The 27724-nt window shown below is 50.4% G+C and overlaps 1 long non-coding RNA gene across 2 annotated transcripts in view; it reads left to right on the plus strand.

The window, feature by feature from the left end:
• The window catches only part of LOC135903950 (uncharacterized), an 85992-nt gene that overhangs the window by 11872 nt on the left and 46396 nt on the right, over positions 1-27724 (plus strand). Inside the window, exon 1 of one of the 2 annotated variants that reach the window (XR_010564969.1) lies at positions 12439-12647. The exons of the other annotated variant lie outside the window; for it this stretch is intronic. This is a non-coding gene — a long non-coding RNA (uncharacterized lncRNA). Of the gene's footprint in view, positions 1-12438; positions 12648-27724 lie in introns of those variants that run through there. 2 annotated transcript variants of the gene reach the window in all.

The raw sequence follows: 27724 nt of genomic DNA on the forward strand, positions 1-27724 counted from the left end.
AATAACGGTTCGGTTCATTATCTGCGAGGCATGCGCGTAGCACACAGGCATCTTTCATTTACAAAAGTGACACGCAGATGTGAGAGTAAATGTTCTTTAATGCTCTCATACACTGGATTGAACATAGTTGCGTGACGTACTGGACACTTCATAACTTGAACAGCGTGGTGCCGTGAATGTTGTGGCAGCTGAAAGTGTTTCCCAAAAGGAAATTATTCGCCGTATGGTTGCCGTCTACGCTGAACATTGCATTTCATTGGCCACTGTGAGGCATTGGAGCAAACGGTTGAAAAAGGACGTGAAAGTTGCAAAGACGATCCAAGATCGGGCCAACGCCATCGTGCAATCACCGCCAACACAAGTGCAAAAGTTGATGAGCTGATGAGACAAGAACGGAGGATAAACATCGATGAACTGGCAGAGCGTGTGACCATCAGTCGCGGTTCGGTTCACACCATAATTCATGAACATCTCGGTCATCGGCTCTTGTGTGCGCAATGGATGCCCAAGATTTTGAACCACCGCCAGAAGAAGGTTCTGCGCTGCCTTGACTCATCTGATCCGGTATCACAATGAGGGTGACGACTTCTTGTCTGCAATTGTGATCAGGGACGAACCATGGTGCCACTACTACGAGCCTGAAACACGACGCCAAAGCTTACAGTGGAAACATTCGAATTCACCGTCCCCAAAGAAAGCAAAGGCCGTCATTCCCGCCGGAAAGGTGTTGTTTACTTTTTTTTTCGATCGTTAGGGGCCATTACTGATATAATTTTTTAAAGCCGGAGATACTATCGATCGTTTCCGATATTGTGAAACGCCGGATCGGTTGCGTGTAGCAATCAAGAACAAGCGACGTGGAAAATTGACGAATGGCATCATCTTGTACCACAACGTGGCTATGGTGTTGGGCTGTGTAGCACGAAGTCGCGGGATCGAATCCCGGCCACGGCGGTCGCATTTCGATGGGGGCGAAATGCGAAAACACCCGTGTACTTAGATTTAGGTGCGCGTTAAAGAATCTCAGGTGTTCGAAATCTCCGAAGTCCTCCACTATGGCGTGCCTCATAATCAGAAAGTGGTTTTGACACGTAAAACCCCATAATTCAATTTTTAATTTTTCCATAATGCCCATCCCCACGTCGCTGATGTGGTTAATACAAAACTGGCAAAGTTCAAGTGGGAAACGCTGGAACATCCGCCATACCTGTCGCCTTGCGACTTCCACATTTTGGGGCAAATGAAAAAAAAAACTGCTTAAGGGAAACAGATTCGTGTCGGACGATGACGTGAAAGAGTCAGCTGCAGATTTCTTGAAGCAGCAACCTAATGAGTTTTATGAGACGGGAATCACCCGACTCGTTAGTCAAAGGGATAAATGTCTAAATGCTCATGGAGACTACCTTTAAATTAAGTACCCCGTTTGTCATATATTTGCGTTGGCTCACTTTCATTTGACTCGCCCTCGTATATTTTGCTGAACGGCTTTATATAGGGGCTCTCTGTTGGGACAATAATTTCGGTGCAATTACTCACGATACACGACCGGTGACAGCTGCTCCTGCGTAATACATTGGAATAAATGACAGCGTCATTGAGATTTTTCACTGGCTGTTGCATATGTACAAAAATGTAAACAAGGTTGTTGAATGACAAAGTTTCATTAACATATTTGTCCTCAACTTGTTCATTTAATGGCCTTTACATTTTTCATATCAGTGGCATGCACTGCTTTGCTGGTTTCGAACTCATATAGTTCTAAGGATCGTGTGATATTTTCTTTACTTGTTAAATACACAAAAACATCGAAGCATTGATATCAGTTATGTTGAGCACAATTTCTGGCACATACGAGTATATCTTTTTTTTAAAAAATGCATATATTACTTGTTTTGACAGAGCGTAGCATTCAAGAATTCGTTTGCAGCATCTTTGACAATGGCAATGCAGTTATTATTCATGTATTTGATGTCTCGACAAATTGTTTAAGAGGAAGCTTTTGCTCGGGCCCAACTCCGACGCTGCCTATTCAAATAAATGTAAAACGCAGAAACACTTTTCTGAGATAACCCCTGGATCACTTTTAATGGAATTTGTTGAATTTGAGAAAGTCAAATTCTAGTACCTGTTGAAAGCGGAAGTTCGATCTAGGGCCTGAATTTTCTTCAACATATTTTGAAAATTTTGAAAGTGCGAAAAAAATAGAAGCACGACGTTTACAAACTAAAAGCTCTTCATCAAAAACAGATATCGCGGTTCTTCAAACGGCATCTATTATAAGAGTCAAAGCGGTCAAATTCGGTATCTCAATTTGTATCTTACGTGAATTAGTTACGTGGTGTACAAGGGTTCTGCAAAAGCCATATTTCGATAATGCTAAATTGTTTGAGATTCATTTTTAACATATCAATTTTGTCCGCTGTAGATGTACTATTTGATGTGCTTCACAGAATTGTGATATTCTTTTTCATTGTTGAATTACAGAGTTTTAAACGTGATAGTCTCGTTTTCTGAAAATTTGAGATTTGTGCCAATCTTTAATAAAAGTTGATAACCTAAATGAGAAATTCAAAACCAGAAGACAGTAGAATTTAAGTTTTTCTTTTAAATGCAACAAACCTGATCAAATTTTGTGCAGTGGTTGCCGAGAAAATCTAATTCACCTTCTACATGCATTTAGTTAGGAGCATTCGAGATAAAGCTTCCTCTTAAGGAGGAGGCCAAGCTGCAACGTGAGCCCCCCCCCCCCCCCCCCCCCGAACGAAATTTCTGGCTACGCCACTGGTCTAGCCCGAGCCCCACTTCAGTAGCGCTGGCGATCCGGCTGCGGAGCTCTGCACGGCACACTTCTTCCTTACAATACCAATATTTGAAAACCTGAAACGTGGCTCCTTTGTGGCCCAGTGGTTAGGGCGTCTGGTTTCCCCGTGAAACTCCTGGGTTCGAATCCACCTCCAAGCATTTCTATCGTAGCCTATTCAAGGATGAATCGCTTGTCGTTTGAGTAGTAATGCTATATTAAAAATGCCGTGAAACGTATAGCCAATTGAGGGCGATATTTTGTCCTATCGCTTCTGCTTCAGCCAAAAAGCCTTTGTCAAGGTTTCGCGGGACCGAATTCCGGCCAGGGCGGCCGCATTTCGATAGGGGCGAAATGCGAAAAAACCCACGTACTTAAATTTAGGTTGACTTAAATAATCCCTGGTGGTCCAAATTATTCCGGAGTCACTACTACGGCGTGCCTCATAATCAAATCGTGATTTTGGCACTTAAAACCCCATAATTTAATTTTTTGCTTAAGACCTAGTGTTAATCAAATAAGGATGTTTGTATTATGACACACTAAGCATGCTCCTCTGGCGACAAACTGATTTACACCCATAAGAGTGACAAAATGATTATTGCGTATAGTAGGACAGAACTTTAAAAAAATACAGTAGTCGGCAACCAAGGCACACGGACCGCGCAGGGTTGTTACTCCACCAGCCAATCACAGAAGCAAACAAAATCGTCGTCATGTGACAATTCAAAATGGCGTCGTGCTTGATGCCTCCAGAGCGTCGGCTGTTTTTAGAAGAGCCGTTTCATCGGCGGAAGCGATGAGGTGTGCAACAGACATGGACAAAGTGTGTGGAGCCTCAGCATTTCACTCTTCAAAAGTCCGCGGTACAATTCATTTCACTGCTGACCCCGTTTTGCGCATGAAACTTCACTGCCAACTGAAGTGAAACTTGACAATAAATAGTTGCAGCGAAGCAAGTGTTTTATTTCAGTTCAATAAAGAATTAGGCTTTCACCGTCCCACTATAATAGACAAATGAAAACGTACAGACTTACGCGCTTATAATTTTGTTTGTGTGTTACCGCTTTATTTAGGCAACAGGGACAGATTGATGTACGAACTATTTGCAGCCTCGCGGAGGAACAGTGGCTGGTAGTTATGAGGGCGTGGGCGGGGCTTCACTGCAGACTTGAGTTGTATCCGACTATAGTTGCATATGAGACGCGTCTTTGGTACTGAATGAATGGAATTCTGGGGTTTTACGTGCCAAAACGACGACTTGATTATGGGGCATGCCGTAGTGGGGGACTCCGGATTAATTTTGGCCAACTCAGGTTCTTTAACGTGCCCCCAATGCACGGAACACGGGCGTTTTTGCACTTCGCCCCCATCGAAATGCGGCGGCCTGGATTTGATCCCGTGACCTCGTGCTTAGCGGCACAACACCATAGCCGCTAAGCCACCGCGGTGTACTTGCGTATTACTGTTGCAGTTGGTTTTACGTGCGAACTTAAAGCATGCTTAGGACTATGTATGATTTTATAAGGGAATGAAATAAAATGTAATGAATGCGCGGCTTTCATCACCAGGAGAGATGGTAACACAGAATACCGATGCTACTAAATTGCATAGCCGCTGTTGGGAGAAAAAGGCGAGTGGTGCGTCAATGACACCTTTAATTATCAAAAGAACAGACTGGTGGGCTAGCTGGTACTGCATCACTTGAGGTAAAGCGCAAAAGAGCACGAAGGGCGACAGCTTCGTTTCCTTCTGTCATCCTTTTTTCTTGCGACAGTGTGCCTTCTGGCATAAAGAATTATACACGTGTAGATACACGCCGGATTCTCGGAGGAAGTCCAGCAGTGTGCGGTGGTGGGGCCCCAAGATCCAACTGTCTACATCTGGCGGCCGACCTGGGGGTGGTCCACATCGAAGCAGGTGTTTCTGGCGGAGGATGTGTAGAGAGGGGCAAGTCCAGAGGAGGTGCCCAGTGTCCACCTCACAGGCAGGAGCGGTACAGAAGGGGCAGGAATCGCTGATGGAGGCACGGTACTGTGCCGACCACGACCAGGTCACCGCACGGGTAAGGGCGACATGGAGGCGTAACCTTCGTAGCAAGACCTTTTCCCAGCGCGCTAGGCCGCCAGGGAGGACGGTACCACACGGTGGGAGAAGTGCTCGCATGGCGCGCCGAAGGTCTTCCTTTTCTGTGAGGAGCCTTGTCTCCGGAGAGGTGGGGGCCGATTGAAGTGGTCTAGAAGTTTTGTTACGACTTGCTGTATCCACTAAGGCTTGTGTGGGATGTGCATTGCGACGTATCCATTGTACACGTACTGTAACGGGTAATTGCTCAACTGTGTCCTGAATCTCCTGTGCCAAAACGTCGGAATTCAGAACACGCCGCATAAAACGGATGGCAGCTGAGGAATCAGTGAAGATGTCAATGTGCCTACTAGACGGCGGAAGCAGCGGACAGAGGATGGATATTACGTCTCGGATTGCCAAGAGCTCCGCCTGCGTCAACGGCCAGGCAGGTGAGCAAGCATACGAGCAGGTTGCTATTTCCGTCAATATTTCCGGACAAGCGATAGCCGTGGTGACGTGATCATCACTCACACTAGCGTCGACATACGCTACATGTATGCGGGAAGAGCTCACGCTCGTAGTTGATGAGCTATTTCCTGTTACACTGGACTCACTAAGGTGGCCAACGGATCGTGTGTGTATGCGAGTCAGATTGTCCGTAATTTGCTGATAAAGCCATGGTAGTCGTGGCGGGCAGGAATCGCGGGGCATCACCGAACCGCCTGACATATACTTCTCTAGAGCTGCGGCTTCAGGGATATTATGGCACCTTGCGGAACGAGCTTGGCGACGCTGTTGAACCACTTCGTCTAGCCTATTTAACTGCGCTTCGGCCTGGAGCGCGTGAATGGGCGTAATTTGTGGGAGGCCCGTAATAACACGCATTGCGCTCGATTGATAGATTCCAAGCGGTCCCACTTCGCGCGTGTCATTTGGTGAAACTGGGCTTGGCATATCAATCTTGGCTGTAACACAGTACGTATGTGGAGGCGGGCGATGGTGGTTGTGGCACCACCTTACCTTTGAGAAATCCTGCGGATGTGTTGCAGCATTTGGGATGCCTTCTGACGTGCTGTGCGAATCCAGAGGCTGGCGGAGCCGGAATCGTACAGGTCCAGGCCGAGGACTCGGAGTGAGCTGACGACTGGAATTCTGCTTCTGTACACAAAAAGGACGATAGGGGTGGTGTTAAACGCATGGCGACGGCGCGCATTCGTGACCGGAAGTAGAGCCGTCTTATGAGGCGACAACTTGAGCCCTACAAAAGAATACCATTGATATGTAATTGTAAGAGCGAGCTGCAGCATTGTGGCTTGAATTTGGAGAGACGGGTGGACGGTCCAGTTTGTGAGGTCATCCGCATAAATGAGTGCGTGCAGGTCAGCAGTGTCGCCCAATCGCAATGCCATGGGTATGCAGTTAATGTTGAAAAGTATGGGGTCCAGCACTGACCCTTGCGGTACACCGCGATGTGGCCGGAAGGATCCCACATTGTCTTTGTTGATGCGGATGGCGAATTCACGAGATGCATGAAAGGTGTGAATAAACTTGCATATGTGGGCGGGTAAGTGAATCCAGCGTAGCACTTCAACGAGGGCAGCGTGGCTGATGTGGTCGTGTGCCTTGTGCAGATCCATGCCGAGAATGGACCTCACTCGGGTCGATCGGCCACCAATCAAAACCATAGAGGGTAAGTGACCTAGGCCGTTCTCTGCACCAAGGTGGGGGCGAAAGCCAACTTGCGACGGATGGTATACCAGTGACGTATGTCTAGCCACCATTGGAGACGGTTAGCCACCATGCGTTCCAAAAAATTCCATAATGTAGACATAAGAGAAATTGGTCGAAGATTTGATATGTTGTCAGGAGGTTTGCCGGGCTTTGGAATGGCGATTATAGCTACTTGCAGCCAGTGCTCCGGTACTTCTCCTGACAGCCATGCAGCGTTTAATGAGCTGAGAACAGCTTTCAAAGTGGCTCCTTCGAGGTTTTTAAACGCCTCATATGTCACGCCGTCAGGACCCGGGGCAGTTTTCAATTTGGCTTGGTCTATTGCAGCGAGAAATTCAGGCACCGTGAATGGAGACTGCATCCCAGAGATAACATGAGCTGATGGGAGTGCCCCTGTATTCGGCGGAAGCGTAAATGGGGCGGAGACCACAGGTGGTTGTGTATCATTACCGGGAAATAATACCTGCGCCATGTCAAATGCAAAGACCTCTGGGGTTTTTGCCGGACGCGAGGCACGCGCTGGAACCCGGGTCAGGAGAGTGTCCACCAACTTTAATTTCTCGGAACGTTCTCCATATTGAGGTGGTGCTGGTAGCTGGACCTAGCGAAGAACACCGCGCCAACCAGCGTTGATGTGAGAGGCGGCGTTCGTGGCGTCTAGCTGCAGCTGTCAGCTGACGGTGGCGGAGTTGAGCCTCCACAGAATCTGGGTGTCGGCCGACATGAGCCTCTGCCTGGCGACGTTGTGCCCAAAGCTGTAGGAGTCAAAGATCTGGTGCTGGACATGATTCCTCGACCCATGACGTTAAAGTGACTGTTTCCACTGCCGCTTGTAACGTAGGGATGGGGTAGCATAGAGGGTCGAGAGCGTCCCTTGCTAACGAAGCACGAAACGTGTCCCATTCGATCACCCTACATTGGCGACGGAGGCGGTCGATTTTCTGAGGGGCTAGGCCGAGCCGAATGGGATGGTAATCACTACCCCAGCAGTCCGGTTCCCGATGCCAGGTAACTGTCTGATGGCCCAACCACCAGGCCAGGTCCGGTGAATATGGTGGCATTCTTGGGTGGGTGCAGCATCTTGTAGGCATGGATACGTCATTAGTCAGACTAAAGTTGTTCTGGGTGAGAGTATCAAGGATGAGACGTCCACGTTCACTGGACACAGAGTACCCCCACTCACGGTGAGGAGCATTGAAATCGCCGGCGATGAGAACAGGACAGCCAGGATGATGCCGACGAAGCCAAGTGATCCACCCTAGACGAAGGTGGGGTGCCTGTCCCGAGTGGGGACGCACATAACACGACACAATCACAATCACACACTGAGAGAGTTGCACCTTTACAGCCACGACCTCTTGCCACGCAGTGCACCATGTCACCACAGGTATAGCCGTCTGAACGAGAGAGGTACGGACATATATAGCTGATTTGCCAGGTTTATCACCTGACAGGCACGCACGGCGATCTGGGATGGAAGGTGTTGCGTAGGTAGTAAACCCTGAGATTCGAGGAAGAGAGTTCTGCTCCTGTAGGAGTAACGCCCAAGCTCGAAGTGAGCCCAAGCGAATGCGTTCTCAGAGCTCACCAACTTTGTTAGCGAGACCCCGACAATTCCATTGAATTGCATATGAAGGCGGGTTAGAGGCCATTGTGGAAGCCATCATAATAAGTGCTCCGCAAAAGTGACATCAGTCCAACATGACTGCTTGAGAAAAGTACATCAGTCTAACATGACTGCTTGAGAAAAGTGCACTGAGCAGCCGCACAACAGCGGTTTATAAACACTCGGTCCCCCTCGATCCCAAGGTGACGGAAACGTTCGTCCAGTCATCGTAAACAAGCCGCCTCTCTGCGGGACGGCTTATACACACACACTTCCGCACAGGTTCACGGTCCGGAGCCGACGTCAGACGGACTTCGTAGAACTCCGGGTTTGTGTCAGGAAAGGTGCCTTTTATTCCCCGAGCTGAGCCCCGCAGCGCGGCCGGGTGCCCATTGTCTTGCGCCTTGGACGGCGCGTGGGAAGGGGCCTTCGTAGACGTTCCCGCGGCAACTCCCCCGCTCATAGCAGAACAGGTCGGCGTTGGTGGGTTCGGTAACAATAGTTGGTCCGCTGAACGCATTCAGTCACAATGCTAATCGTATGCTCGGTTACATCCGCCGCAACTTTTCTAAAGCGCCGTCATCCCTCAAACTGCTGTTGTACAAAACGTTAATACGTCCGAAACTAGAGTACGCCGCATCCATCTGGGACCCTCATCATGAAAACCTAATACATTCACTAGAAATGGTCCAAAATAACTCGGTTCGCTTCATTCTTTCCAACTATAACAGGACCGCTAGCATATCTTCAATGAAATCAAGCCTTGATCTGCCATCCCTAGCCTCACGTCGCAAAGCGTTTCGTATCTGTCTGTTCCATAAGATGTTTCATCATCCACACCTGCGTAACGAAATAATCCCTCCCCCACGTCACCTATCATCTCGATTAGATCATGCCTACAAGATCGGTGTCCCATATTGTAGAACTAACGCTTTCTTCCAGTCATTTATACCTCGTACAGCAGCAGAGTGGAATCACCTTCCCGCACTGACAGCCACCATCAAAGATTACCAGCTTTTCAAGAACGCCTTAGCTAACATTGTATGAGTAGACACACTTGTTAACTATTATTGCAATACACCTCTTCCTTGTATCACATTTCCTATTTTTTTCTTGTTTTGTATGCCTGTAACCCCTCCCCTCTCCAATACCAATGGCTCTGAGGGTACACGAAATAAATGGCGACGAGGCTAGAGCGTAACGGTGGTGTTCCAAGAAAAGTTGACGCCCGCTGTCGCAACTGGCTGGCAAAACTTGCACGTCAGCGGGCCGTTCTTAACACCGGCTAGTCACAACGCTGTAGGTTGCCTGAGGAGTAGATACCCCCTTAGATGATGAAGGGTCATCTTCCTCGATGGTTTCATCCTCTTCTGTTAGCGGAGCGAAGTGGTTGGGAGACACCAACAGGTCCTGGGTATGTGGAGTGGGGCGAAAAGTGCGAACGCCGCGTTTACTTTTCTGAGCCTTACGCTTGGTTGAGCAAGTGCGATCCGTTATTGAATGGTCATTGGATTTGCACAGACCACATAGGAAGTCTTGGGAGGTGTTTGGCTCATTTGTCTGCACCGGAGTCGGGTTAGGGCGCGATGCACGCATGTGTCCTTGCTGTAGGCACTGGTAACAGTATACTACGCTTGGGCGGCATGAACGAGGTCGAAGAACGCACCCATTGTAGATAAAGCGTTTGGGTGGGGTAGCAGGTCCTGAAACTGCTACCAGGCATGCGCGACCACGTCCTAGGTAGCGGGCTAGCAGCACATGATGAGTGTCACAAGTGAAAGTATCACGTCCGGCGATTCGTCGGGATCGACCCCTGTTACCACGTAGCGATAGATGACCGCGCCAGAGAGCAGGCATGCTTGAACGGGCAAGACACGTTCATTGGGAAGGGTTATTGCTGCCAATGTGCACAGGACACACACTTTCTCTAAGGACGGCACCCACACGGACACCGTGTTGGAGGCCCAGTGATATGTGTAGCCTGAGAAGCCCGTCGCGGTGACGCAAGAAGCGAGCGTCTTCTGAAGGGCCGTCGTAGGGATCTCTTCTATGTTGTAGCCTTCCTTTGGATGGATGGCAACTTTATACGATCCAGGGGGGCTGTTAGATGGGCGTACCGGGAGAGCGTCTGGATTGAGCAGATACGGACGCTTTTGAACAGGAGCAACTGACGAGGCAAGCGCGGGAGACGCTGCAGATGAAGCAGCGTTGCACGGAGACGCCGGTGTTCGCGGGTCGTCTACCTCGTTTTCCATCGTCTCTTCGGTGGTGGCGGTTGCCCACTCAGCAGCAGGAATAGTCGCCATAATCTCCACAGCTAACTGCTGCCGCAGCTGCTCTTTCGTGCGAGGCGTTATTGCGCCTTTGCGGGATCGCTGTTCACGCGATGAGGCGGCTAAGCCAAAAGCATTCTGACTCGCTTTAGGCGACGCTGTCTTGCCCCCGGGGGCATCCCGGGGGCCGTCGATGGCTCGGTTCGGTGCCACAGGTGGACTGGCTACGAGGGGCGGCCAAAAGCGGCGGAATTTCACAATTCCAAATGGAAAAAACGCTTCAAACGCCGGAGCTGCAGGAACACACGTCCGACGAAATCAAGCCCCCACACAGTCCTGCGTGCTCTTTTGCGCTTTACCTCACGTTACCTTTAATTATTTCGAATTAATCACTCGCTCTCATACCCTTCAAATTTATCTAACGGAAATGATAACGGAAACGATATAGGAATTTCATATCGTGTGGCTGCAAAAACGTGCGCAAGTTTTGCCACCTGCGCGTCGAACTGTGATCCCCCTTTGCCATTTCCGGTTTTCTCGCTTTCTTAGCTAAAAGCCACGCTCGAAAGGTGGAAGCGGCAAAAGAAGACGGCATACACATTCCGAGCATTTAACTCGAGCGCCGTCGATCACCTCGCCGCGCGCGACAAGCGAGCGTGGATGGAAAAAGAAAACAAACGCGACCGTTTACTTTCGAGTCCGCGAGAAAGATGTTCGAAAAAAAAAAGAACGACAAAAAAATGAGATAGAAAGGCAAGGTGGCGCACAAGGCACCCTTCGCTGCACGGGTAACCAACTCTCCCTGGCGCGCACATCGCTCCTAGCATATAGTGGCGCCGCGAGAAATGCGTACAGCTAGCAATCGCGCGAGCGAGCGCTAAGCGGGCGGGCGGCGCATTCGAGAGAATGCGGCCCCGCAATTCGCCGATGACAAACGGAGACTGTCAAGCTGTGAGCAGGTGCGGCCCCAGCGGCCGCCGCGCGCGTGCAGCCATGCAAATCATGGAGCGTCGTCTCCCTTTCCAGTTCGCTCGCTCGCCGCGTCGCCGTCCGCGAGTCGCTCGAAAAATGCCGCCTGCTCGACGCTCGCTGAACAAACGCTTTCACCCCCCGCGCGCTTGAAACCAGACGCCGCGAGCCGCGCCAAATAGAGTGGCGCGCGAGCACATGCGGCGCGCGCTCCTTGGTCCTCGCGTCAGTCGCGAAAGAGGCGCGCCGCCACGACTTTGGCTTTTCGCGCCAGCGGCGTCTTCGCAGTGCGCCCGCTAGTTTTATTATTACCGGTATTATACGTCGGCTAGTTCGTTCCCTCCCTCCTCAGCGCGTGTCCCTTCTCTGGATGCCGTTCCTTCTTTTTATCCTGGTTTTGGAGCGCGCTCCTCCGCGAGCACCTTGCTTCTTTCTGGCCTGCGCTTTACAATTTGTTTCTCCTCTCCCTTTTCTCTTGCCCGGCCATCGCCGGCGAAAGCTGCATTAGTCATCTTGAACGGCGCCATCAGCGAGGGAGCTCCGCCGCTTTGCCGTCAGCGATTCGCGGGGCTGGGATGAGTTATGCCCTTTACTCCTGCGATTATTGAAGTATAAAGAGGTGGGGGGGGGGGGGGGGGGGGAGGGCAGCGAGAGGGAGGGGCTGAAAGCGAGGAGATCACGGAAGCCAATGCTTTCTCCTCTACCTCCCCCATATCTTTTCACGGCTGTGCTGCGTCCAAGTGACGAAAAAAAATAAGTAAGAAGAACCAACCACGGCAGCAGCCGCAGCGCGCATAGCGAAAGAAAAAAAAATAATAGATCCACGTGGCGGGCCTTATAGCCATATTGTTCCCGCCTAGCCTTGGTGTCCGTGTGCGTGTAATAATATATATATATATATATATATATATATATATATATATATATATATATATATATATATACGCAGTTCCCGCTCCTTTCGCAAGCCTCCATCATTACGGGCGGCGTGACAGTATAAGGGCCCGGCGCGCTCTGATTAAGAGCATCGTTAACGAGCATTGCCGCCTGGCCGAGGAGTACATTTGCTTTCCGACTCGGCGACGATAAGACTGTACGGCCTGTTATTCCAGCAAAGGTGTTACTTTAGCAAGGGCTGAATTATGGAATTGAGAGAACTGGGTGCTGTTACTGGGCCCAGCAATTTTTCCGCCATCTAAGGGTGAGTGGAAAAGTTTAGAGCGTGGCTGAGACGTGTGCAAACAGCTTCCTTTTTATTAGAATACTTGGGTTTGCTGAATGTCTTGTTCCGCTTGCACGTATGTGAAATTCTTCTTTCCTGCTTATGACACACTTCCCTGGGTTTTTCTCATCGCGCATTCTCCAGGGTGTTGCGAGGTTATTTGCTTTGTCTGCGACAGCATTGACATATCGAAGTTCAGCAAAATGGTGCGTGACTTGGGCTAGCTGGTTAGGTTACATGCTCGAAAACAGCGCAAGACACTGACGAGGGAGAAGACGACACGAACGAAAGTGTCACCTTGTCGCTTGCCTGTGCCTTTCGCGCTGTTTTCCTCGCCCTCGCCTTGCTGTGCATTTGCACAGCAAAAGCAAAAGTAACTGCAGCAAAAGCATCTGCAGCTCAACTGACAATCTAGTCGAGCAGCCTGCGCCTATTGTGCGCGAAGTTATAACTCGGTAGTGTAGAACTTGTGCTGTGAGAAAATGGGCTTGCAACTCTCTCTGCTCCCCTCTTTCAAGTACGTGCGAGACGCAGAAATGCCCTTGTTTAGCAAGAAGTGAACCGCTGTCATCACCATTCAGCACCATCTATAATACAGTAACCGTACAGGATACGATGGGGTGCTTATACCACCAATGGCGCAATACGATGCTTTTTCCTCCCCTGCTGGAGTATGGAACGTTGTTTTCTTTTCTTTTCGTGATTCAGTTGGGTGCTGGAGTTGATATATATATATATATATATATATATATATATATATATATATATATATATATATATATATATATATATATATATATATATATATATATATATACACACTTTTTCCTTCTTTTGCACGGCTTCATAATTACCCTGTTATTATGTTTCAGGTTCGTATTATATACAGGTTTTTCTGTTACTTTCGAGCTTTCCTATGAATCGTTCCACAATGTTAATACGTTAGTTGATGCCGAAATTGATAGTTTGACGACATCTCGTCTGGCCGAGCAAAAAATTCTTGTTAAAAGAAAAGGCACGACAAAAACAACAACAAAGATGTGGTCAATGGGCTGAAGACGTTCCAGCTTTCATACGGAAGCTTGTTCACAAAATATGAACTGTTGGCGAATTCCAATGGCAGATTAGGAGCCCTTCCGGTAATACTTTTTCTGCTCGCGGAGCAAGTCTATTCCATTGGGAAATTGAGAGTAACTCCCGTATCTTTCATTGGCAGATTGGGAGCAGCTTGGCCGCTAGGTCCACTCCGCGGGGCAACGCTCTCTACCCCGCATAAATTGACGGAGTCGACCTGAAGTCGCTTGATGTCAGGCCGCTCACATTCAACGTACCGCTATGGCGCACGCGCCCGTGGACGCGAATCGCGGTCTCTCGGATCAATGATTGGTGCTTCGCATTGACAATTTACGCTTTTAATGCTTGCGGAGAGCGATGCTTTATCTAGCTCAAGTTCCGAATCGACCAGCGGGGACTCAAGCGACGAAGAAGCTTCGGAAGCTAGTGTGTTCAAGCTAGCTTTGGACGTCATATGCTTCAGCCACCGGTCAAGAGACCGAAAGTTGCGCGTTTCGTCAACGACGTCGTTCGCCAGCATTCGGATGAAGAGGTAACAACGGCTCCTTTTCGGAAGTTCGCATTTTAACAGCCTTTACTTTTGTTGATTAAATGCAGTTCCGAAGGCACTTCAGGTTGTGTCGATGTGTTGCCACCGAACTCACGGCGGACAAGAGAAACAGACTTACATGTGGTATGACTTCCATTAGAGCACAGGAGGCTAAAAAGAAACATGAAACTTCTTAACACAGCGTGCGCACGAGTTCAAGCCGAAAACTACCAAGAACGCGAGGAATGCTCGGTGCTTTCGGAAGCGCATGTGCACTAGCGCATCCCTGCCAATGGCTCTGGCGGGAGTGCCTGTGTTTCAGTCGCAGATTTCATTCTGTTGGCTGTAATGGTTGGGGTCGGGCATGAAATGGATGGTAGCTGGCCCATGCCGTCGTCCAACTCATCCACGCTGAGGACGTTGTTGAAGGGAGAGACTTGTTCTCATCGAGAACGAGGAATATAGGATTTATTTACAAAATCTACATGAGAACGTCACAGTTCATCAGTCTAACACGACTGGAAGAGAATGCACACTCAGCAGCCGCACAACAGCTGCTTATAAAGACTCCTTCCTCCCTAGATCACTAGGTGAGGAAAAACGACCGTTCAACCTTCGACCAATTCGGAGCATCCAAAGTATCGTAGCCGACCCGCCTTCGCAGGGGAGGGTTTACACACTCACTTCCGCACAGGATTCACTGACCACACCAAGGTGAGAGAGTTTTCGTAGACATGGGTCTTGCCCTGAACAGTCGCCTCCTGATCCCCAAGTTGACACCGCAGACAGTGGCCGCCGCGTCTGTTTTGTGACTGACTTCTAAGGCTCTTGACACGGGGCCGCAAAACATCTTGTTCCAGGTGTTCCCCCACTCCAAACAAACCGTGACGGTGACGGCGAATCCACTAACAATACTTGGTCCGCCGACGGCGTCTAGACATGCCGGCGCCGTTCGGCTGGGAACGCTGCGCATTGTCGTCCTTACAAAGAGAGTCGCCGCAGCGGGCCGGGCAGGTTTCGACGGTCGCTTCCCCGAAGATCGCCAGCCCCCGCAGGTCGAACGTAACATGGCCTCCGGCGTAGCCGAGTGCTCCGGCGCAGAGTTCGTCAGCCACTCCGAATCTGCCATTGGAATTCGCTATGTGTCTTTGACATGAACACATGTTTTGTGAACAATAAGATTTTATGAAGTGAAGGGGTGTAGAAGGACCAGATGGATGGTACCAGGGCTCCCCCATAGGAAGCCGGAACGTCTTCAACTATTAATGGAACCTATTCATGGTATCGATTACATACAAGCTATAGTTTGTACGTTCTATTATTGTTTTAACTGTGGTACGACACCGCAAGGCTCAAAATGCTGACCCCGTTGCTAACCTTCCAGATGCTCATTAGCCTGCTGCCGGACAGCCTGTCCCTGCCGGTGGTCCTTCCATTGCAGCAGTCAATATCGGCGCGGCATGAAATGGACTACGCCATGTAGGGGTTCAGGACGGACTTCGGTATGAAAACAAACTTGGAGGATTTATTTTACATTATATACAGAGAGGTGATAGTCAAGTAACAGTTGTACAGTGATTACGGGCCGGCAGCAACTCGGACGCTGCGGCCCGCGGCAAGAAGTTCGAGAGAGGTCAATCAGGGAATGCTCTGGTCTCTCTGGAACGCTCCTTTTAAACCCTTCGAGGACTGGAAGTCGCGTCATGTTCGGCCAATGGGAGAGTCCGCTCAGATGACGCCATTTTCGGCCAATGGTTGGCGCCCGTGTCGCGGTGTCACACCCGACGGCTCTCTGCGGTCTTGCCTTGCAGACTTGCAATGCGCTCTTCAAAGGCGGAGAAGGGGGACGCTTGGGCTCCATTGTCCGAGGGCCCACCTACTCCCGGCGGTACGGCCCCGCAGTGGTGGCAAATGCCTTCTTCAAAGGCGAAGAAGGGGGACGCTGCCAGGTCTTCCCGGTACATCACAGCCGTCTTGGTTTGGGACCCACTTTACTTCCAACAGTGCCGGGCTATCCCCTCGCTTTCTGGAAGGGTCAAGCAGAGAATAGCTACCGGCGGCGTACGAACTTGTTTGCACGTGAACTTGTGGCCTTCAACTTGTTTGCTCGAGCGCTCCTCTGGAATGTGCTTTCCGCGTTTCTGCGCTTCTCAATTAGTTGTGCTGCAATTCGATGCGGTCTCGGGGAACTCGAAGTAGGCGCAGGAAACAGCTCCATAACTAACAGCTCGTCCTCGCCCCGGTTGTTCTGAATGGCCGGTGAACTCAATTCGCTGGCCATGAGGAACGCTGAAAGAACCTGCAGGGTATTGGTGTCGAGCCTCGTTTGACGAACTTCGGGATCCTGGGCCCTGGAGAACATACGTCCAACAAACAAAACAACACAGCGCTGCACCACGTGTAAGCGCAGGCTCTTCACCCCTGACTCGCCAGGCTATTACTGAGTCAAAATGAACCCTGATCTTTTATTTCCCCAATGTTGACAAAACAGTTCCAACCACCCTTCCAATCCGCTATCCATTTCTCCTCGAATGCCGACAAGACCAGAGTACCATTGTTATTGCAAAACAAAGTGCCGTTGACGATGCAAACAACAAATGAAAACAGACGAACATAACTTAACTGGCCTAACTACACGAACAGCATGTTTCCAATCTATCGCAGTGGCGTACTTATCGCACGTAATGGTGCCACTGAACAATCTGGTCAACCTCACAAGTACGTAATAACAAGCGCACTAGCCTTGTGGTCACTAAACAGAACGCGTACTTGCGTTGTAGGCAAACTTTTCATTTACGCTTACTCACGTTTCTTCCCTGAAAGTCCTGCAGGACACGTGACTTAAACGAACAATTAAACATGCGGGACTTACACACTCCGTAGAACCCTTAAAATAATGCATCTTTTAATAACTCGTTCCACGCATACTTATTAAAGAAGTCAGAATACGGCTGCCCTCAACACACACGAGCAACCCAGTCATAAATCTGCTTCCTTCTGTCCACACAGGACACGCGCTAATGGAACTAAGAATGCCTCTCAGTGCAAATCATGCACTCACTGAAAACTACGCGGCTAACCTTAGAAAATAAAAAGAAAACGCTTATAAAAAAAAGAAGGTTAACTAAAACACACGCGCGTTACGATAGGCCTCTCAACAATCACCTTGACATTCAAGTTACTTACACACACACAAAAAAAGAAAGCCTATTTACTCATTAACTAACACTCGCGAGACTACATGTTTACACAAACCTCATCTTTCAAATCTCGGAGCTTCTCAAACGAAAACACAAACAAAGCTCAAACCTTACACATTGAAAGAAATCCTAGTCTCAATTCGAGAAAACTCTCCGATGCTCAAAATAAAAAACAAAACACTTTATTTCTACGGAAGCGCTCTTGGCCTCCCTTTCCAAACGCTTATGTCTGACTCATACTTTGAGCCGTACCCGAGGTGGCCGCGGTTTGAAAGCTACTCTGGCTGCCGAGGAACAACAAAAGGGCTGACTCACTATCAGCTCCCCCAAGACGTTACGGTCTCCTGCCAATTTGCGTCCTGGCGCCCCGCTTTCCTCACAAACTCGATTGACCGCGTCGCTACTCCCAACCTGGTCTCGTCCTGCACCTTGCGCTTCTTCGTACTGCACGCTGAGCTTTGAAAATAACTACGGAACGAGGAGGAGTTTAACTGCCTCGTGCCCTTTGTCCGCGTCCGTGCAGAACATGCTTCGCGGTCCCCCTTTGACCGGTGGCTCGAACGTTTTGGATGCGTCAACGTCGTCCGTGACGACCGCACCTTTTTCCTCGTGCCCTGCCCTTTTGAGTTTCTCGCCATCTTTGGCGGCGCTACATTAGTTACCGACTTTCGTTCTTTACCGCGCTTCTTTTTACGGCGCTTTCTCTTTGCCCTCGCTTTCATATCGCCTTCTCGTGCCTCGTGCTGGCCGGTACACATTTCGTCGGCCCGGATCGGTCTCTTACCCGCACAGTCTGAGTGATTTACATTTATATCTACTCTCACTTTGCCTCGACTGGCGGACAGCCCAACCGACTCTGGCACAATGCAGCAGGCTTTACTCGAGTTATGCAACTCGCACTCTTGCGGACTGCCCTCTACTGCATTGCCCAGCTCGCGCTGTGCATCGGCACACAGCCCGTCGGTATCGATCGCTGTCTCACGCGCACAGTCCGAATGATTAACAACGGAATCATCCCTATCTAGGCTATCTAGACTGGCGGAGAGCCGCACCGATCCCTGAACAATGCAGTTGTTTTCTCGTAAACTACGGAGCTCGCCATCCCGAGAATTACCCTCAACTGCATCGCTCAGCTCGCACTTCACTTCTGCACGCAGATCTGGCTCTACATGAGTGCTCGCGTCTGTCGGGTCAGCAGTACCCTTTTCTTCGCTAGTAACCTCGCTAGCATTACAAGCGACGCATACGCGCGGTAACTGTGCCAATTTGTTCGCAGCTGGCCTAGCTGTCTCTACAGTCATCTGTTGGCACAGCACCTCGTCGCTCTCCCTGCGGCCTTTAACGGCCTCTGTTGTCACTAAGGCATCGTTAGCAGCTAGCCTTTTCCCTTCACTTATCAATGTGCAGCCAACCTCACAGGCAGTACTCTTCTCGTCGGATTTTGGCGAAAATCCACTCGATGCTGCCTCATTCTTTCGCTCTGTACTACCTACAGAATTCTCAGACAGCCGTTGTCTCTGTGCCATTAACTGATCACAATACTGTATCTCTTTGATCAGTGCTGCCTTCTCTCTCTCATACTTTTGCTCACGCTCACGTTCCTGATACTCACGTTCGCGTTCATTCTCACGTTCGTGACGCTCACGCCTAAGAGTAAGTTCTTGAAGCTCACGCTTCCGTTCATTCTCGCGTTCTTCACGCTTACGCTCACTCTAACGTTCACGACGCTCACGCTCCCGTGGTTCTTGTATCACCTCCCAAGCAAGCTCAATGCTTTTGCCATCATTGCCACTATCGTTAATCGCCTTTATGATAGCTGGCGTTTTCATCCGTTCGTTCGCCTCAACTCCCAAGTCGTCGCACACCAACAACAAGTCTAGCCTCGTCAACCTTCTAAGATCCATGACAGCTGCCCCGACAGGTGGTTAGAACTGTTTTCCTTAATTTGTGCAAACACACAATGCAACAAACTCCCGATTCCCAGAACTATCAAAATGAAGACACAACATTTGAGTCTGGCGAATCAAAAGGAAAAAAACCACGCGCTCACTTACGGTTGCAGCACCCTGCCATCCGGTTCATTTGCCTGCTGTTCCCGGTTCCTCCGGACTCCCTGGGTCGAAGGCTCGCTCTTCTTCGCTACTCCCAGTTTCTTCGGACTTCTTTCGACGAAGGCTCTCTCTTCTTCGCTCTTCCCGGTTCCTTAGGATCTTTCTCGACGAAGGTTGATCCGTAGCGCTGCCACCAGCTGTTGCATTCGGAGGCGATCTCACCGCTGCCAACCAGTTGTAGGGGTTGAGAACGGCCTTCGGTATGAAAACAAAATTGGAGGATTTATTTTACATTATATACAGAGGGGTGAGAGTCAAGTAACAGTTGTACAGTCATTACGGGCCGGTAGCAACTCGGACGCTGCGGCCCGCGGCAAGACGTTCGAGAGAGGTCAATCAGGGAATGCTCTGGTCTCTCTGGAATGCTCCTTTTAAACCCTTCGAGGACTTGAAGTCGCGTCATGTTCGGCCAATGGGAGAGTCCGCTCAGATGACGCCATTTTCGGCCAATGATTGGCGCCCGTGTCACGGTGTCACACCCGACGGCTCTCTGCGGTCTTGCCTTGCAGACTTGCAATGCGCTCTTCAAAGGCGGAGAAGGGGGACGCTTGGGCTCCATTGTCCGAGGGCCCACCTACTCCCGGCGGTACGGCCCCGCAGTGGTGGCAAATGCCTTCTTCAAAGGCGAAGAAGGGGGACGCTGCCAGGTCTTCCCGGTACATCACAGCCGTCTTGGTTTGGGACCCACTTTACTTCCAACAGTGCCGGGCTATCCCCTCGCTTTCTGGAAGAGTCAAGCAGAGAATAGCTACCGGCGGCGTACGAACTTGTTTGCACGTGAACTTGTGGCCTTCAACTTGTTTGCTCGAGCGCTCCTCTGGAATGTGCTTTCCGCGTTTCTGCGCTTCTCAATTAGTTGTGCTGCGATTCGATGTGGTCTGGGGGAACTCGAAGTAGGCGCAGGAAACAGCTCCATATCTAACAGCCATAACCCGCTCACCAGCCGGTCTACGAACGTACCGACTGACACACATCTAGTGCCCGAATACTGTGTTTCGTCTAACCACACTTTTCATCGACAACGTCACCAACGACGGGACCTGAGTGGGACCTAGATAACCGGACGAGATGGGCAGCTCAGATGGGGCACGACACCGCAAGCCTCAAAATGCTTACCCCGCTGCTAACCTTGCAGGTTAGTTACATTGGTCTCCAAAACGAATTTTGTAGCAATAATCCGTTCCTAGTTACGGTGCCGTGACCCTATGACATCAGATCGCGTCGCGTCATTGGTCTATGTTGCGATGCTGTAGCCTTGAAGCTCTTCAGAGCTTGTGCCAGATTTTCTGTTACTACTTTCTGGCGTTGTGGAACTTAACCCCGGCTCAACTGAGTACGTGAGCTAGAGCCCATACTATCTAGAATTAAGCGAATAGAAGAAAAACAAAAAAATTCACTCCGAACTTGTCGACGTCAAGAGTGCTCAAGTTACTGAAGACAAATTCCTGTCATGACTAAACGACCACTTAACCTTGCTTGAATCGACACAAAAGGATACAGTAACTAATCACAGCACAAATGATACGGAGCAAATTGAAAGTGACATAGAAATCCCCGAAGCTGCTAGTCTTGACACGAACAATAGATTGTGCAGAAACAACTCGTTCTTTCTTGGTCTTGACGACACTAAAAACGAAACATGGGGCGTTTCGGAAGAAGTCGTGACGCTTTCTTCTATCTATCTCAAATTACAACTGGACGCGGAAAATACTGAGCGTGCACATTGTAGGGGTTGAAGGACGGACTTCGGGATGAAAACAAAACTTGGGAGGGTTTATTTTACATTATATACAGAAAGGTGAGAGTCAAGTAACAGTCGTACAGTCATTACGGGCCGGCAGCAACTCGGACGCTGCGGCCCGCGGCAAGAAGTTCGAGAGAGGTCAATCAGGGAAAAGCTCTGGTCTCTCTGGAATGCTTCTTTTAAACCCTTCGAGGACTGGAAGTCGCGTCATGTTCGGCCAATGGGAGAGTCCGCTCAGATGACGCCATTTTCGGCCAATGGTAGGCGCCCGTGCGGCGGTGTCACACCCGGCGGCTGTCTGCGGTCTTGCCTTGCTGACTTGCAATGCGTCCTTCAAAGGCGGAGAAGGGGGACGCTTGGGCTCCATTGTCCGAGGGCCCACCTACTCCCGGCGGTACGGCCCCGCAGTGGTGGCAAATGCCTTCTTCAAAGGCGAAGAAGGGGTACGCTGTCAGGTCTTCCCGGTACATCACAGCCGTCTTGGTTTGGGACCCACTTTACTTCCAACAGTGCCGCGCTATCCCCTCGCTTTCTGGAAGAGTCAAGCAGTGAATAGCTACCGGCGGCGTACGAACTTGTTTACACGTGAACTTGTGGCCTTCAACTTGTTTGCTCGAGCGCTCCTCTGGAATGTGCTTTCCGCGTTTCTGCGCTTCTCAATTAGTTGTGCTGCGATTCGATGTGGTCCGGGGGAACTCGAAGTAGGCGCAGGAAACAGCTCCATATCTAACAACATCGTATTGGCAAATTCTGCCCAGGCAACAAAAAAGGCCAATTATTGCAAAACTGAATCATTTCAAGAGCACAGAAATAATCTTGGCCGGCGGCCGTCAAATGAAAGATGCTAATTATGCCGTAAGGGACGCCACCCGCTACGCACGGCCAAAGCTGCTTAAATTTATCCGCCCCCTGAAACGCCCCCTTTCAAACTTGCACTTGATCGTCTTCACGTGGGAAAAAAACATACTTCTATGACGGAGACACCGATAGCGTGAAAGAGTGTTTTCATTTTTATAAGACAAGCCAATAACCAGATTTTTTCCAGACTGCGCCACTGAAGGGAATAATTGACGCGATCCAAACATAATCGCCCCGGTCTCTGGTCCAAGCCGACAAACATATTGTTACGGTGCATTTGGACAGGACGGTGCGCGCAAGAAAGAGACGAAGAGGAAGTGGTAGACTGTCTACTGAAGCTGTGACCTTTGTACCAATCTGCGCGTTTACCACGAACTTTTTCCTATGTAAATAGTTATGCATACGTTTGTGCGTCGGGCTTCCTCTTCGTAACATATGGTGGAGGTGCGTGGTAACGACTCAGAAGGGAGCTGCGCAGTGGCCGCCGCTTCAGTTCTTCACCGATGTCGCAGGAGACGGCGCTGTTGCGACTGGGGGTCCGAACACGTGGAATGTACTTCGCTCGTGGATGAATAAGAGAACGTGGGGTGGGCCCGATATCCAGGACGTTTCAAATACAAGTTTATATTTACATATCTACAAGGAAATGCAAAGCAGTACCTAAAAAGTTCATGAAGAAGTTGTAGCAGCCCATCACTCCCGCCGTCCGTTGCTCTTTTTATGCCCTGCGTGGTCATTGTTCTGTCACTTCCCCCAATCCGGCGTCAGGAGACCGATGACACCAGATCCCACCAATCCGGAGGTCTGTTGCCCTTTCCTTCCGAAGGGAGCTTTGTCGGAAACGCACGCCCATCACCGAGCACAAACAGGGAAAGGGAGATCGTACACAGACTCCGATCGTACACTGACTCCGTCCCCTGCGTCGACGTGCCAATTTGGGTGGCTGACAGGTGATGGACCGTATCCTTGCACTATTTGCCCAAACCTTTCATGACCGAGGTACTCCTGTATTGACTATAAATCATCCGTCTTGGGAACCATTTTAACGAGGCCGTCGGCCTGTTCCCCATAATCGCGCTAGCCGTGACCGGAGGTTGTCGCGGGGTGAACGGCCGATCACAACAGCGTCTGGTTCGACAACGCCCGCGTCGACTGCGTCGACTCTTGTACTCACGCATCCGCGTGATCTGGGAACCTTCTGCGGCACGGATGGCGCCAACATCGACGACTGGCTGGAGGTGTTTGAGCGGGTGAGCAGTCACAAAAGTGGGATTCCACAGTGATGCTGGCGGACATATTTTTTTACTTGGCAGGAGCAGCGCGATTGTGGTTGCAAAATCACGAAGCAGAACTCCGTGACTGGGCGACCTGCAAGCAGAAGCTGCGAGATTTCTTCGGAAAACCATTGATGTCGGAAGGTCATCGCCAATAAGGAGTTGGCATCACGAGTTCAAACGCCCACCGAGGGTTACGTCGCCTATATACTAGATGTGCTGGCACTCTGCCGCAAGGCCGGCGCTGAAATGCCCGAGTCTTGAAAAGTCGGGCATGTCTTAAAATACATTACCGATGACGCCTTCATTCTACTGATTTGTAGGAACTGTACTTCTATTAACGACGTTATCACGGAATGCAAGCGTTTCGAGCAGGCGAAAAGCCGCCGTATCTACCAGTCATTTGCACGACTTCCCAATACGGCTGCAACAACGTCTTGTGAAGACCGACAGGACAATCATGCGCGGCAGAAGCAACAGCAGCCTTCAGAGCAGCTGACGAAGATTGTGCGCCGTGAGCTGGAAGCCATGTGTCCTGCGGCTCTGTACCCGCCTGTCAGCGATACATGCGCTCCTATGGTCCCCTTTGTTCAGGCGCTAAGAACTCGCCAATGTCGGCTTACAATCAGTTTGCACCGTGGCCAGTTCCTGGCCGACCGAACATCCTTCACTCGTGCATACCAAAAATCAAGGGGTCCCTCGAAGTTCTCACAACATGGAAGAGTGGCGAGCATCGAATACCCGCCCTATCTGCTTCAGTTGTCACCGCGTTGGTCATGTCGCCCGATACTGTCGCAACCACTGATCCTCAATGCCGTTCTCGAACAGCGTTCGTCCAGACGGCAGTTTTCGACACTTCCAGCCGCAAGCCGAGCCGAACCTGCACGTCACGGACGGTACGACCACACGACGCTGTCGTTCACCGTCGCCGAGCAGTCACTAGTCCCTTTCGCCGCAAAGTCGTCGCCCGTCGTCCAGGTCACCCCAGTCCCGTCGCCTGCCGCCGTCTTTCCGACCTGGGCGCGTACCTCTGGAAAAGTAAAAGGTGCAGCTCCCGGAGGTGACACTGCATTGTCGACGTCTCCGCCAAAGCCTCTCACCCTGCCGACCAGACGCAATACAGTCGATGTCAAAGTTGACGGTGTACATGTCCCAGCGCTTGTTGATACTGGAGCCCATATCTCGCTAATGAGCAACCGTCTTCGTTGCCGCCTGAAGAAAGTCCTTACACCAGCCGCATCCCATTATCCTTGGCATATATGTGTACTGCCCGAATAACTGTTGCTGGTTTCAACACTTCCGTTTTATTTGCTGTTCTTAAGAGGTGTTCCCATGACTTGATCTTCGGCCTCGACTTATTATCGGACCATTCAGCACTGATTTACTGCAGCGCTGGCCTTCTCCAGCTCGAGCTGCCTAATCACTGCTGTCGTCCAAAATCAGCTGAGCCTCGTTTATGTTCTGCAGACTTCGTACGGTTGCCGCCTCCAGCCACCATGTTCCTTCCTATCTGTTCCTGATGGTGATTATGTGCTGACTCCTACAATGTCAATGTTCTCCTGCTACGCACAGTTGCCGTGCCTCATACCATTGTGACTATTGCCGACAACCGCGTATTCCATCCTATATTAAAGTTTGGTTCATGTACGCAAGTTATACACGAAGACGTGTCGCTCGGCAATGCTTCTCCGATCGACGATACCACCATCTCTGTATTGGATGTTCCGTCCTCGTCTGCAGCCACCTACTGTCCGATCAGTTCCGCAGCGTCCGATCCCGGCATATTTTCAAAGATGATCGCTTACGCTCTACTTCCCGAACAGGCTGCGGATCTCTGTCACGTCCTCGCGTCTTATCGCGACATCTTTGACTGAGGATCGCCCCCTGGAACAGACTTCCGTTGTGACCCATAAGATTAACACCGGTGATGCTATTGCTATCTGCCGACGTCCCTATCACGTGTCTCACGCAGGACGCCACGTTATCCAAGCTGAAGTAGACAATATGCTGACCAAAAGTGTAATTGAGCCTTGTTCGAGTCCTTGGGCATCGCCGGTTGTCTTGGTCAGGCAGCTGGCGATTTTGACACCCTGCTACCTTCGGTGTCGTGATACACCACGTAATATGCTCATGACGCCTTTGGTCGGGCTCGTATGGCTCGGCAGATTGCCTATCGCTAGCGGCTCAGGCGTCACGAAAGATTTGCTACGACAGTCGCCACCGGAACCTTGACTTCTCTCCCAGAAATCTCGTTATTCTGTAGACTCCAATTCACCGCCGCGGCCTGTCCGAAAAATTGCTGTCACACTATAACGGGCCGTATTACGACGATTAAGTGACATAAACTACGAAGCGCCCTTGTTGAAGACACGCCATCGTCGTTTCAGCTACGAACTGACGTCGTCCACGTATCCCGCTCAAAGCCGTATTGTTCCTCTAGTTCGCTATCATTCTAACAAGCGCTGGGACGGCGCTCCAGTGCTAGGGGGATATCTTACAGTACATTTTGTTACGATCGGCCTGCAGGAGTACCAACTTGCAAAACTTTCCCGGCCCGCTGCGACGACTCGCTTTGTAAAGACAACAATGCGCCTCCTCAACAGCCCAACGGCGCCGGCATGTCTAGCCACGTTCGGCGGACCGAGTACTGTTAGTCGATTCGCTGTCGCCTTCACGGCTTGCTTGGAGCGAGAGAACTCCTGGAAAAGGGTGTTTTGCGGTGCTTTCTCATGGGCCCCAGAAGTCGTCACAGCCAAAGGACGGACGCGGCGGCTACTGACTGCGGAGTCAGCTCTTGGATCAAGAGGCGCCTGCTTGGGTCAAGACCTCTGTCTACGAGAACCCTCTAACCTCGGTGTGTTCAGTGAAACCAAAGTGCGGAAATGAGTGTGTGAACTCTCCCCCTGAAAGGCGGGTTGACTATGATGACTTTGGACGCTCCCATTGGTCGATGGTTGAACGGCCGTTTTCCCTCATCTAGGGATCTAGGGAGGACAGAGTGTTTTTAAGCAGCCGTTGTCGGCTGTTCAGTGTGAATTCTCTTTCAGTCATGCTATACTGATGAAATGCAACGTTCTTCACCCTTCGTGTAGATATTGTAAATAAATCCCATATTCCTCGTTCTCAATGAGAACAAGTCCCTCCCTTCAACAACGTCCTCAGCGTGGATGAGTCGGACGACGGCATGGGCCAGCTACCATTTATTTCATGCCCTACCCCAATCCTTACAATTTGGACAAGACCGTGCGCGCAAGAGGGAGACGAAGAGGAAGTGGTATACTGTCTAGTGTAGCTGTGACCTTTAGGGTCATGTTAGTGGTCAAGTTAGTGGTAAACGCCTGTGCGTTTACCACTAACCTTTTCCTATGTTATAGTTATACATACGTTTGTGCGTCGGGCTTCCTCTTCGTAACAATATTTTAAAGCGAATATTCGCCTCTTCTCCCGAATTTCCAGGCGCTGCTGCTGTGATGGTCTTGCCGCGATGTGCCGTTGGGTTTCTTGCAACACCGCCAGATGGCGCTCGCGTCGTGGTCTTGCTTGGTGGCGCAACGCACCGCCCCGTTCCAAAGGGGACGCTCATAACATCCATCCATCTATCCATGCTCGCGCCCACTGCTGTTTCTTGCAACACTACCAGATGGCGCTAGCATTCGCGAAGACGTACCAAAACAAACGGAGACGGGCAAAAACAAAGTTCACAATAAGGCGCCAGAAAATTTGGTTATGGGAATTCATCGTGGGTTTTTCTTTCTTCTCTTTCTTTTTTTTTAACGTAGGTAAGACATTAGGCAATATAATAGCAAGAGCTTGATGGGGCAACCCATCTCTCCTTTCCAAAGGGGACGCTCATAACATCTATCCATCCATCCATCCATGCATCCATCCATCCGCGCATTCTTTGGCTCGGGTATATTCGATTTGCCAGCCCGCTGCAAAGGGGCCAACCACATTTCATTATTGTCATCACCCGGCCGGCGCCACCGCGGCAGCGTTTCACAGTGCTGAGCACGTGCTGAGCTTGCTTTCCTATGCGACAAAAATGCAAGTGCTGGGCTATGGAGGTCGCGTGCTGGGCTGTGATAGTGTAAACATTACAATCGTCCATATCCTGAAGAGAGCGCTTTAAACTGGCGTCTCAACAGTGTGCTGGCCACGCATGCAGAAGGAGCACCTAAACACGTGCCAGCAAAATGACTCCAAAGCGTGCACTCAGCGTCGAGGACACCAAGGCAGAAAAGAAGCGTCGCGCAGAGAAGGAGTGCC

The sequence above is a fragment of the Dermacentor albipictus genome, chromosome 1 (genome assembly GCF_038994185.2).
Source record: "Dermacentor albipictus isolate Rhodes 1998 colony chromosome 1, USDA_Dalb.pri_finalv2, whole genome shotgun sequence".
NCBI classification, from domain to species: domain Eukaryota; kingdom Metazoa; phylum Arthropoda; class Arachnida; order Ixodida; family Ixodidae; genus Dermacentor; species Dermacentor albipictus.